The 13,645-nt window shown below is 39.7% G+C and overlaps 1 protein-coding gene across 1 annotated transcript in view; it reads right to left on the bottom strand.

Annotated features, from left to right (window-relative positions):
* The window catches only part of LOC142742591 (spindle assembly abnormal protein 6 homolog), a 129,568-nt gene that overhangs the window by 54,963 nt on the left and 60,960 nt on the right, over nucleotides 1-13,645 (bottom strand). The gene's annotated exons all lie outside the window — the stretch shown is intronic.

Genomic DNA, 13,645 nt, shown 5'->3' with positions numbered 1-13,645 from the left:
TATATATATATGTGCATATATATATATGTGCATCAGCGTTTGCAGGTAAGTAGCCACATCGACTTACCTGCTAACGCTGATGCTGCTGCAGAATCAACTGTAGCCTCTGGTGCCGATGTGTCCTCGCTCGTCTGACACGATGCAGGACCTGTGAGTGACGTCACAGCGTGATCTGGCAGAAGCTGGGCGTTCTGAAGAGAAGTGGATGATACTTCTCATCAGAGCGCCCAGCTAGTAAAAGTATAAAAAAAGGCCCCGATGTACGCACATAATACACGCCCACTTGGACTTTTACTTTTAAACACACCCACTTGGACTTTTGCAAGCCTCATTTGCATAACTACAAAAATGGTCATAACTTGGCCAAAAATGCTCGTTTTTTAAAAATAAAAACGTTACTGTAATCTACATTGCAGCGCCGATCTGCTGCAATAACAGATAGGGGTTGCAAAATCTGGTGACAGAGCCTCTTTAACCACTTCCTGACCAGACCCATTTTCAAATTTTAGCCACGTGCCAAAATAAAAGCAAATTGTTCTTCGATTATTCTTCCAATCTACATGAATTTGGTCCTGTTTTTCTCAGAACATGTTGGGCTTCTATTTTGTATAAAAAATTAGATCTATCTTACTTTTTAAAAAAATGTAAAAAGGAAAAAAAAAGTGAAATAAAAAATAAAAAAAATAAATGTGCATATGTAACTTTAGTTTTTTTGTTTTTTTTTTACATCTGGTGCAGGTCACTGGGTAAACACACAAAAATACATATTTGGCAACTTTTGCAGTCTTTAACAATACCAAATACGTGTGTATGTCTTACACACTGGGCGCAAGGCACAGATTACAATGAATGGTGCGCAAAATGGCTTTTGGAGAGCAAATTTTGCTGACACCATACGACCAGTGCAGATGTTGTGAAGTGCCAAGACACCCCCAAAATGACTTTTTGGGAAATTAGACCCCTCAAGGTACTCGTTTAATGACATAAAATATTTTAGCCCTCTAAATTTTTCCCAGAGATTTCATGGACTATGATGGAAAGTTAACTGGTATTTTTATCCCAAATATGTGAATGCAGATGACCTCTTCTACCATCTGGTGCATGCCACTGGATTAACACACCTGAATACATACTTGGCAACTTCTGCAGATTTCAACGATACCAAATACGTGTGCATTTTATACACGCTGGGCGCAAGATGGAGCTTACAATGAATAGTGCGCAAACTGGCTGTTGGAGAGCAAATTTTCCAAAGATGGTTCCATAGCGATCTGTGTGAATGCAACCAGTGTCGCGGCCAAAGTCGCCCTGTAGCCCCAGCCTAAAAATGTACAATACAGCTCTACATATGATATGAAAGATATAGCTAAAGAGATAGGTAGATAGAAATAATAATCTTTATTTGTATAACACAAAAAATAAATAAATCACAATTTAGATCCATCTATCTATCAACGTCATATCCCATATCTATCGATCTATCCGATACATACACAGATAGATATTATAAAGGTAGATATTACATAGATCGATAGGAGATAAAAATTTATTGCTTTATTATACACTGTTCTCCCTCTCCTGACAGCCTGCCATGATGAGGAAATTATAGTGATCATTGTGACAGTTGTCACAATGACATGCCCAGAAACCTCACAGATTGGTCTCTAGGCAGAGCTCCGTGATTTCAGCGGTCTAGAGACCGCTGTATCACGGAGCTAAACTCTGCTAGAGAGAGGTAAACAGGCTCTCTCTGCAGGACTTTCTAGAACGGCCCTGCAGTTAATTAACCCCTTCCCTCTTTGGCCACTTTTGACCTTCCTGACTAAGCCTCATTTTTCAAATCTGACATGTGTCACTTTATGTGGTAATAACTCCAGAATGCTTTTACCTATCCAATCGATTCTGAGATTGTTTTCTCGTGACACATTGGACTGTGTGTTACTGGCAAAATTTGCCCGATACATTCAGTATTTAATTGTGAAAAACACCAACATTTTGCAAAAAAATTGCAAAAATTAGCATTTTTCTCAATTTAAATGTATCTGCTTGTAAGACAGGCAGTTATACCACACAAAAATGTTGCTCACTAACATCCCCCATATGTCTACTTTAGATTGGCATCGTTTTTTGAACATCATTTTATTTTTCTAGGACGTTACAAGGCTTAGATTGAGGCCTTGTGTCAATGAAGTTCTAACACCAGGATTTATGAGCCACTACATGGACACACGTCACATCCCCCATCAGACTGACTCCAGATACCTTAACTCCTAAGTCATCACCCCTATAACCTCCGTTTTATTGCCCCGGCTTATCTTAATGATGTATCACTTCATGTACTAATTGTCTTTGTGTAACATCTAAATGTTGTGCTTTTTTCTAAGTCATTCATTTGTAAACTGCCTGAAGAAGGAGCCTCTGCGCTCTGAAAGCCACATATAGAACTGTTATGGTTAGCCAATAAAAGTATCATACCTATTATACTTTTGTCTTTTTTGACACAAAAGTATTTAACATTTCAAGAAAATTTCAAAAGGCTACTTTTACAGGGGCCAGTTCCCCTCGAGGAATTTATTTACGGGTGTAGTAAGCATTTTGACCCGCCAGTTTTTTTGCAAATATTTTTGGAACTAGGCCATGAAAATGAAAATCTACATTTTTTCCAAATAAAATGTAGGTTTAGCCAATTTTTTTTCATTTCCAAAAGAACTAAAGTAGAAAAAGCACCACAACATTTGTAGAGCAATTTCTCCCGAGTATAACAATACCCCACATGTGGTAATAAACGGCTGTTTGGACACCTGGCAGGGCTTAGAAGGGAAAGAGCACCATTTGGCTTTTGGAACTCAAATTTAGCAGGAATGGTTTGCGGAGGCCATGTCGCATTTGCAAAGCCCCTGAGGGGACAAAACAGTGGAAACCCCCAACAAGTGACCCCATTTTGGAAACTACACCCCATGAGGAAATTATCTAGGGGTACAGTGAGCAGTTTGACCCCACAGGTGTTTTACAGAACTTATTGGAAGTAGGCCGTAAAAATGAAAATCTACATTTTTTCAAAGAAAATGTAGGTTTAGGTATTTTTTTTTAATTTCCACAAGGACTGAAGGAGAAAAAGCACCGCAACATTTGTAAAACAACTTCTCCCGAGTAAAACAATACCCCACATGTGGTCACAAACATTTGGATTTTGGAATGGTTTCTGGGCGCCATGTCACATTTGCTGAGCCCCTGTAGTACTAGTAGAGTGGAAACACCCCAAAAGCGACTCCATTTGGGAAACTGCACCCCCTGAGGAATCTAGGGGTATAGTGAAAATTTTGATCCCAAAGGTTTTTTGCTGAATCAATAAGAATTAAGCCATGAAAATAAAAAATATTTTTTTTTTTCCAACAAGATGTAGTTTTAGATCAACATTTTTCATTTTTACAAGGAATAGAGAAGAAAAAGCACCCCAACATTTGTAAAGTAATTTCCCCCGAGTACGGTAACACCCCATATGTGGTTATAATCAGCTGTTTACGTATATGGGAGCATTCAGGAGAAAAGGAGCGGTATTTATCTTTTGGAGCGTAGATTTTGCTGGAATAGTTTGCGGACACCATGTTGCATTTGCAAAACCACTGATGTACCAAACAAAAGTGACCCCGTTTTAGAAACTACACCCCTAAAGGCATTTATCAAGGGGTGTAGTGAGAATTTAGACTCCACAGGTGTTTTTCAGAAATGAATACGCAGTGGATGGTGCAAAGTGAAAATTGCAATTTCTCCACTGATCTGCCCATTTACCGCACAATATGTTGTGACCCTAGAGAATCTTACCCCATAAATTGTTAAGCGTGTTCTCCCGGGTATGGTAATGCCTTACTTGTGGCCATAAATTGCTGTTTGGGCTCACTGTAGGGCTAAAAATGGAAAGACCGCCATTTTGAGCATGGATTTTGCTTGGTAGTAGTTCTGTTTGGGGTTTTGCTGGTATTTCAGTTTATAATGTGGGGGCATATGTAATCTGTGCGGAGTACATCAGGGCATAATAAGAGGGTAAAATAATGGGGTAAATAATACAATTATTCATAGATGTGTGTTACGCTGTGAAGCGATCCGTTATGCACAGGCCGGTGTCACACTGATAAACTGTTTTCTTTCTTATCCCCCTTCTGTAACGCTCTGCACCTTTTGGGGACTTTTTCTCCTTCGTAGTTTGGGAAATATTGCTGGGAAAGTTTTGCGCTGGTATAATACGGGCACCCTCGCTTCCAGCGGATGTGCTATGTCCATTCCCTTTCCTAGTTCCTAAATACTAGGGCCCTGAAACTGAAGGAATGTTCCCCTCCGGCCTGGGCATTGAGATGTTTTTTCATCACCGCATTACTAGTGCCATAACTTTTTTATTTTTCAGTTGATTGAGCGGTGTGCGGGCTTGTTTTTTGCGAGACGGGCTGTAGATTTTATTGGTACCATTTTGGAACACATACGACTTTTTGATCACTTTTTATTAAATTTTTTGGTAAAGGAAATTACCAAAAACAAGCAATTCTGGAATAGTTTTTTTTTTTTTTCGGCATCCACAGTGCGCCCTAAATTACATGTTCGCTTTATTCTGCGGGTCGATACGATTACGGCGATACCAAATGTATATATTTTTTTTTTATGTATTGCAGCTTTTGCACAATAAAATCACTTTTTTAATAAAATCATTTGTTTTCTGTGTCGACATATTCTAAGACCCATAACTTTATTTTTGTGCGCACAATGCGGTGTCAGGGATTATTTTTTGCGGGACGGATTGTCGTTTTTTATTAGTACTATTTTGGAGTAAATGTGACTTTTTGATCACTTTGAATAGCATTTTTTGGAAGGAAATGTGACCTAAAAACAAAGATACTGGCGTTGTTTTTCATGTTTTTTTTTTTTTACAGCGTTCACTGTGCGGGATAAATTACATAATTGTTTGTGTTGTTACGTACGCGGCGATACCAATTATGTATAGTTTTTTTAATTTTTGAGGTTTTTCCCATAATAAAAGTCTTACTATGGGAAAAAAGTCAGTTTAGCTTTATTTTTATTTGAAATGTGTGTGTTATTGTTTTACCACATTTTTATTAACTTTTTTGACTTGTCCCACTAGGGGACATGAGGGCCTGATGCCCCGATCGCTACTCTAATACACTGCACTACATACGTAGTGCAGTGTATTAGCGCTGTCAGTTATTCACTGACAGCAAGCCTACGAGGACTCGCCGCAGGCGGGTCCTCATCGGCTCCCGTACAAGGCAGACTCGGACGCCATTTTATGGCGTCCGATTGCCACAGCAACCCAGTGATTGCGTCACTGGGATGCCGGTCGGGTTAAAACCTATCAGATGCTGCGCTCTATTGAGAATAGCTCCAATCCTGGCAGTTACAGGAGGGTGCCAGCTGTATAATACAGCTGTCACCCCGCGGTGATGGTGCCGGCTCTGCTCCTGAGCCCGCACCATCATTGCGCCGTAACTGTACTGCGCTTTGTGGGAACACCTTCCCGGCAGCGCCGTATATATACGGCGGATGTCGGGAAGGGGTTAAGGACCACCCGTAAGTTTATAGTCAATAGGCGGTCCGGAAGTGGTTAAAGATGATCTCTCACCAGATTTCACAATACAAACTGCATACATTATTAAATTTTTCCTATCAGTGTAGTCGTCCCCACCATTCTAAAATCAAGCACATGCTCAGTACAAGCTGCAGTTTCCCTAACTCTGCAGTCAGAGCGCCTGTTTTCCAGAAGCAGTTTATGTGTAGAATTACAGCTCCTAACTCCATCTGCTGCTCTATGTTACTGCAGAGCCAGGGAGACTGCAGCTTGTACTGAGCATGAGAGAATTCAGCATGGTGCGGGGGAGGAGGGACACTGATAGGATATTAGATTACATCATGCATATACTAGGTCACATAAAGTACTCATTTTAATATCAGGCAGGAAAACCGAGACCGGATTATACCGATTTTCAAAATAAGCTTCATCAGGTCTAGGAGATCTATGTAATAATGTATGCAGTTTGTATTTTGAAATGTGGTGACAGATCTCTCCAATCCCCTTAGGATCTTCTTTGCGTCAAAAGTAGCATGTGGAGGACATAATCCTTTACCTAGCCCAGTAGGAATGTTCCACTGCAAAGCAATCCACTTAGCACTTTACAGAAACTGCTAAAGAAAAATCTATTCAACAAAAAATGCAGAAAAAAAATAAAATAAAAGTATAAAACAATGTAGGAAAAAAAAAATTTGCATTGTAAAGAGCATACATTTTCCGTTCTGAAGAAGACATACAGTCAGTGTATTATCAGAGAGGTGCACATGGTGAGTTTCATTTCTTGTTACTCATCAAACATCATAATAACCCTCACCCAACCACATGCAGACTTTCCTAAAGTGTTAAACATTGGAAGCGTGATCTTCCAAGGAGTGATGACCCAGGGCAGAATCAAGTACGCTTGCAATCTTCCAGCAGATCAATACAACGAGCTAAACACCACAATAAAAGCTTGTACTCTACAGCAGTCTAAGCGTCTTATTTTTCAAATAACAAATTCTGACAGCAATACTTCAAATGCAATCTAAACTTCATATTTCCGGTAAAAAATAGTTGTGCTGGACTGAACACCAATAAGCCTCCTAGTGTGAAGGTAAGGCTTCATATAGGTCTGCATTTTTATGCGGAAATGTTTAAAAACACTGGACTACGTAGTGGTGTCCCAACTGGGACCACCTCCTTCTCACATGTATTTTACAAAGAAAATCAAAAACGCAACTATGCACCTAGTTTAACATACACATTTTCATCATGTTCTACAGTAAGACCCATGCACACGAACGTGCTTTTGCGGACAAAATTCCCACCAAAAATCTACGTGAGAATTGCAGCCCCATTCATTTCTATGGACCCATGCACACTTCTCTCCATTCATGTCCGTCTGCACTCACAGTAAAGAGTGATCTCGCGAGATCACGCTGTGCTGTCAAATACACCCACAGTAACTTTACTGAAGCGTCTTGAGAGTGAATAGACATTGCCTCCAGCCAGGGTGCTATGTCTATTAACACTCCCGACACTTCTGTGGGACTTACCCACACAGCACAGTGTGATCTCACAAGATCAGGCTGTGCTGGGAGTACAGCTAAACATGAATGAAGAAGTGTATGACGCTGATTGGTCCGCGTCATGCACTTCTCTTTACAATGGCCACTTGGTCAAAAGTTAAACGCCCAGTTGGGCAATAAGAAACTAATTAGCATAAATCTAAAAAATTGTTCATAACTTGCTCAAAAACTATCGTAAAAATAAAAACCACTGTTCTCTACATTACAGCGCCTATCAGATTAGGTAGGGGATAGGGCACTTATAATCTGGTGACCGAGCCTCCTTAAGTTTTGTCATACAACGACGATTGGCTCTCAAATCCATTCAGATCATGCACCTATCTCTTTATTTCCCAGACATGAATAAACGTATGGGGAAATGGCGGCTTAATGACTCATTTCAGAGCACTCAAAGTCAAGGAAGACTTTCAATTAAAATGGAAAGACTACTTTCAGATTAATGAAACTCCTGATATTTTGCCAAATGTAGTCTGGGATGCTTATAAGGCATTTATAAGGGGTCATTTCATTAGTTACTGTTCTCATCTGCAGAGAGAGGAATAGAGAGGTTGAGTCTCTTATCTAAAATACAAAAGCTGGAGAAAATAAATAAAGCTTCACTATACTCAAGAGCTGGTTGATCGCAGGCTTAAAAACATTCTTCATAAATCTTCAGCGAAATATTACACGTATTCCCAGGATAAATTTTATGCTCATGGAAACAAAGCGTCAAAATTTATGGCTAAAAGGTTAAAGCAAAGACAGTCACTCAATTATGTACATATGCTAAAGGATTACTGGTAAATTAGTTTATTCGTCTGACTCCATAGCTGATCAATTTCACTCCTTTTACCAAGAACTGTACAATTTAAAGGATATTGATGCTCCCCCCTGCAGATGGCAACACCTCCATAATTGACGATTTTTTAACCTCCCTTTCCCTGCCAGTAATCTCGGATGCTTAGAGTTTAGATTTAGCTCGTTCTCTCTAACGGAATTGGAGACGGCCCTACTCCAATCCCCTTCCAGAAAATGCCCTGGTCGAGACGGACGGTCTGCTCCCCCGCTTGCTGCTCATAGCGAATCAATCCCTAATGAAACATCCACTTTCATCTGATATGACGCATGCCCATATATAGGTTATCCCAAAAGAGGGAAAAGATTCCACCACCTGCTCCAACTATAGGCCCATTTTTCTCCTGAATACGGACCTAAAACCGATAGCAAAAATGTTGGCCAATAGACTAAAAAAATTTCCTGCCTGATATTATTTCACTAGACCATGTTGTTTTTGTAAAAGGTAGAGGGAAAGGATAACTCGGTTAAACTTCTACATAGATTAGATCACTCCCGTAAACAAAAAATCCCCTTAGTCCTCAGCACAAACTCTGAGAAGGGTTTGATAGAATTAGTTGGGCATAGATGGAGACAATTATTACGGGCCTTTCACCTTCCGACCCCTTCATTAATGCAGTATTCTTTATGTATGGCTCCCCTTCTGCTGCTGTAGCGGTCAGGCTGGGTTCACACGACCTATTTTCAGGCGTAAACGAGGCATATTATGCCTCGATTTACGCCTGAAAATACGGCTACAATATGTCGGCCAACATCTGCCCATTCATTTGAATGGGTTTGCCGACGTACTGTGCCTACGACCTGTCATTTACGAGTCGTCGTTTGACAGCTGTCAAACGACGACGCGTAAAATGCCTGCCTCGTCAAAGAAGTGCAGGACACTTCTTTGGACGTAATTTGAGCCGTTCTTCATTGAATTCAATGAAGAACAGCTCAAATGTTCGGCCTTCAAAGACGCCTCGCAAAATGCGAGGAGGAGCTTTTACGTCTGAAACGACACAGCTGTTTTCTCCTGAAAACAGTCTGTCATTTCAGACATAAAAGCCAGCTAGCGTGTGCACATACCCTCAATGGGATATGGTCACAACCCTTTATGATTGGTAATGGCACGCGCCAAGGCTGACCATTGTTGTCCCCAACGGTAATGGAGACTCTTCTGCAGTCTATTAGGAAAGACACGGATATTACAGGGATAAGATTGGGTGGTAGAGAACAAAGTAGCGGCCTATGCGGATGATCTGCTGATGCTAGTTACTAATCCGGAAACTGCATTATATAAGATACAGCAGATCTTTGAGGCCTTTGATTCTTTCTCAAACTTCAAAAGAAATGCTGGGAAGTCTTGCCTCACGCTCGGAAAGACTTATTGACTTCTGACTCCATCTATAATTGGTCATCACCACATATTACATTTTTAGGGATTAAGAGGAGTAGTGACCTTAACCATTTATTTTCCCTTAACTATGCTTCTTTCTTGGCCTCTCTCCCAGATTTACTAAAACGCTTAAAAATCGGCCTGATCTTTCTTGGTTTGGGAGGAAAAATTTAGTTATGTCCTTTATCCTGCCTAAACTGACCGACATTATGCAAACATTACCTATACCAATTCCTAAGGTTTTTTTTACTGCTATAAATAGATATTATTCTCTAGATTTATATGGAACGGAAATAGTGACACAGTATGATGTATTAGCACACAGGAGTACGCTAATACATTACAAGTAAAAAATAACGTTATAAATAAAAAAGTTATTCCTTAATGGGATTAATAAAAAAAACAAACAAACATTATTTTGCATAAAATGTATTTTATTGCCCCTACACTAAACAAAAAACCTACAAATATTAGGTATCTAAACGACCGTAATAACCTGAAAAATTAATCTAATAGGTTATTTAGCGTGCAGGGGATAAAAAACAAAGAAAAACTATGCCGATAAACGCTTTTTCTTATATACACACACGCCATAAAAATAAAAAATGTTCTACCTCCAAACTATGGAAAAAAAAAAAAAAAACAACATTTCTCCCACATAAAAAAAGGCATCATACGTCAATGAAAAAAAAAAAAAAGTTATGGCTGAAATGCAGAGAGATAAAAACTGAAAAAATGTAGCTGTCATTAAGACCTTTTCAGGCCCGGTTATTAAGGGGTTGTCCGGAGCCACAAAAAACATGACTTTTTTTTTTAAATTAAAAGTAAAGCACTTACTATATAGTTTAGATTACTAAAGATGCTGTAATCGCGCGAACGGAGTCAAGTGCAAAAACAAGAGAAGATACAGCTAATAAGGCCTGCAGTAACATCAGATAATGGCTATGTGCTCCAGCTCCTAGTGCGGAGTCCCCAACGATATTAACGAAAAACAGAGCTGCGTATACACATACGGGAGGGGGAGGCAGCTCCCTGTGTCAAGTCACCGCTATCTGAAAACCCACTAAACTTCTGGGATAACTTTAACGGGGCCCTCTGTTCGAGCGATCAGGGCAACTTTGGTAATATCAGCTATTTAGTAAGTGCTTTAATTTTATATTAACCCCTTCCCTCTTTAGCCACTTCTGACCTTCCCGACAGCCTCATTTTTAAAATCTGACATGTTTCACTTTATGTGGTAATAATTTCGGAATGCTTTAACCTATCCAAGCGATTCTGAGATTGTTTTCTCGTGACACATTGGACTTTGTGTTACTGACAAAATTTGCTCGATACATTCAGTATTTAAATGTGAAAAACACCAAAATTTAGCGAAAAATTGCACAAATTAGCATTTTTCTAAATCTCAAAAGGCTATTTTTACAGGGGATAGGTTAGTTGTGAAATGGCTTTGAGGGCCCTATATATTAGAAACCTCCAAAAAGTCACCCCATTTAAAAAAAGTCATCCCTCAAAGTATTCAAAACAGCAATTAGAAAGTTTTTTTTAACCCTTTAGACGTTTCACAGGAATTAAACCAAAGTAGAGGTGAAATTTACAAAATTTCATTTTTGTTGTTGCAGAAATTTATTTTTAATCCATTTTTTTTGTAACACAAAGTTTTACCAGTGAAACGCAACTCCATATTTATTGCTCAGGTTCTGCAGCTCGAGGAAATATCCCACATGTGGCCCTAGTATGCTAATTAACTGAAGCACCGGCCTCAGAAGCAAAGGAGCACCTAGTGGATTTTGGGCCTCCTTTTTATTAGAATATATTTTAGGCACCATGTCGGGTTTGAAGGGCTCTTGCGGTGCCAAAACAGTGGAAATCCCCCAAAATTTACTCCATTTGGGAAACTACACACCTTAAGGAAATTATCTAGGGGTATAGTGAGCATTTTGACCCCCACAGATGTTTCATAGAATTTATAAGAATTGGGCAGTGAAAATAAAAAACAATCCCTTTTCTTCAATAAGACGTAGCTTTAGCTCAGAAATTTTTCATTTTCTCAACAAATAAAAGGGAAAAAAACATTTGTAAAGCAACTTCTCTGGAGTACGGCAATACCCCATTTGTGGTCATAAGCTGTGGTTTGGGCACATGGCAAGGATCAGAAGAGAAGGAGCGGCATTTCGGGCACAGATTTTGCTGGATTGGTTTCTTGACACCATGTCGCTTTTGCAAAGCCTCTAAGGTACCAGTACAGTGGAAACTACCCAAAAAGGTACTCCATTTGTGATACTACACCCCTTGACGAATTAATCTAGGGGTGTAGTGAGCATTTTGACCCCACAGGTGTTTCATAGATTTTATTTGAATTGGGCAGTGAAAATAAAAATTTAATTTTTTTCCAATAAGATGTAGCTTTATCGCAAAAGTTTTCATTTTCTCAAAAAATAAAGCAGCAGAGAAATTGCTTAACTAATGTCGGTGTTCTTTTTCTGTTTGGGCACACTGTAGGGCTCAGATGGGTGGGAGCACCATTTGGCTTTTGAAGCGTAGATTTTGCTTGGTAGTTTTGTTTGAGTATTGCTGGTGTTTCCGTTTATAATGTGGTGGCGTATGTAAGCTGAGCAGAGTATAATAATGGGGTAAACAATAAAATAATCCATAGATGTGTGTTGCGCTGTGAAGCAATCCTTTCTGCACAGGCCGATGTTGCACTGATAAATGGTGTCTTTACTTATCCTACTTTTGGTCCGCACTCCGCACCTTTGCAGTTTGAGGAATTTTGCTAGGAAGTGTTGTCGTGGTATAATACGGGCGCCCTCGCTTCTAGTAGATATGTTTGGGCCCTCCCCTTCCTGGTTCCCTAATTTTAGGGCCCCGATAAATCGCCTCTTGAAACAGACTAAATGTTCCCCTCTGATCTGCATAACAGCATATTTTTGACGTAAACTTACATCAAATGTCGGGAAGGGGTTAAAAGAGCAATGTTATGTTTTTTGGGACTCCAGACAACGCTTTTAAGGTTTAGTGGTTTCATTACCATATTAGGCATTTTTTAGTTGTAAGATGACGACAACACAGCGCACATTGCTTATAGATTAAGACAAAGTTCCCCAGCTTCAATCTAAGAAACACTGAGTTTTTCACCTTAGCAGTGAGACCAATCATTTCAGGTGTTGGGACTCTAACTGAGAATATTTCTGGCTTGGTGGAAAATCTTCTAAAGCCCTTGGTGAGGTGCACACCCAGTTATGTCCAGGACACCACAGATGTCCTCTGCAAACTCTCAGCCCTAGGTCCACTACCAGAGGGAACAATATTGGCAACTATGGATGTGGAGTCTCTGTATTCTAACATCCCCCATGAGGATGGCATAGCCGCATGCCAACACTTTCTTCAAAAGAACAATCTAGCGACAGAGCCAGCCCTACAACTCATCAGATTCATACTCCATCACAATTATTTTTTATTTGACAAAGACATATCTGCAGTGTATGGGAAGCGCTATGGGTAGCAAAATGTCACCACAATATGCTAACCTGTTTATGGCCAAACTAGAGGAAGAGTTTTTATCAACCAGCGTAACTAAACCTCTAGCATATTTCCGGTACATTGATGACCTGTTGATAATCTGGACAGGCTCTGAACATGAACTGCTTTCTTTCCATAAAAACTTTAACAAGTTCCATCCTACCATCAAACTCACTCTCAACTACTTAACATCTCAAAAACATTTCCTGGACATGAACATATACAGTGGAGGAAATAAGTATTTGATCCCTTGCTGATTTTGTAAGTTTGCCCACAGTCAAAGACATGAACAGTCTAGAATTTTTAGGCTAGGTTAATTTTACCAGTGAGAGATAGATTATATATAAAAAAAAAAGAAAAATATCATAGTCAAAATTATATATATTTATTTGCATTGTGCACAGAGAAATAAGTATTTGATCCCCTACCAACCATTAAGAGTTCAGCCTCCTCCAGACCAGTTACACGCTCCAAATCAACTTGGTGCCTGCATTAAAGACAGCTGTCTTACATGGTCACCTGTATAAAAGACTCCTGTCCACAGACTCAATTAATCAGTCTGACTCTAACCTCTACAACATGGGCAAGACCAAAGAGCTTTCTAACGATGTCAGGGACAAGATCATAGACCTGCACAAGGCTGGAATAGGTTACAAAACCATAAGTAAGACGCTGGGTGAGAAGGAGACAACTGTTGGTGCAATAGTAAGAAAATGGAAGACATACAAAATGACTGTCAATCGACATCGATCTGGGGCTCCATGCAAAATCTCA

This window comes from Rhinoderma darwinii, chromosome 1, assembly GCF_050947455.1.
Source record: "Rhinoderma darwinii isolate aRhiDar2 chromosome 1, aRhiDar2.hap1, whole genome shotgun sequence".
NCBI classification, from domain to species: Eukaryota; Metazoa; Chordata; class Amphibia; order Anura; family Rhinodermatidae; genus Rhinoderma; species Rhinoderma darwinii.
Note: the sequence above shows the minus strand (reverse complement) of the source record. Positions and strands in the feature narration are given on the sequence as shown.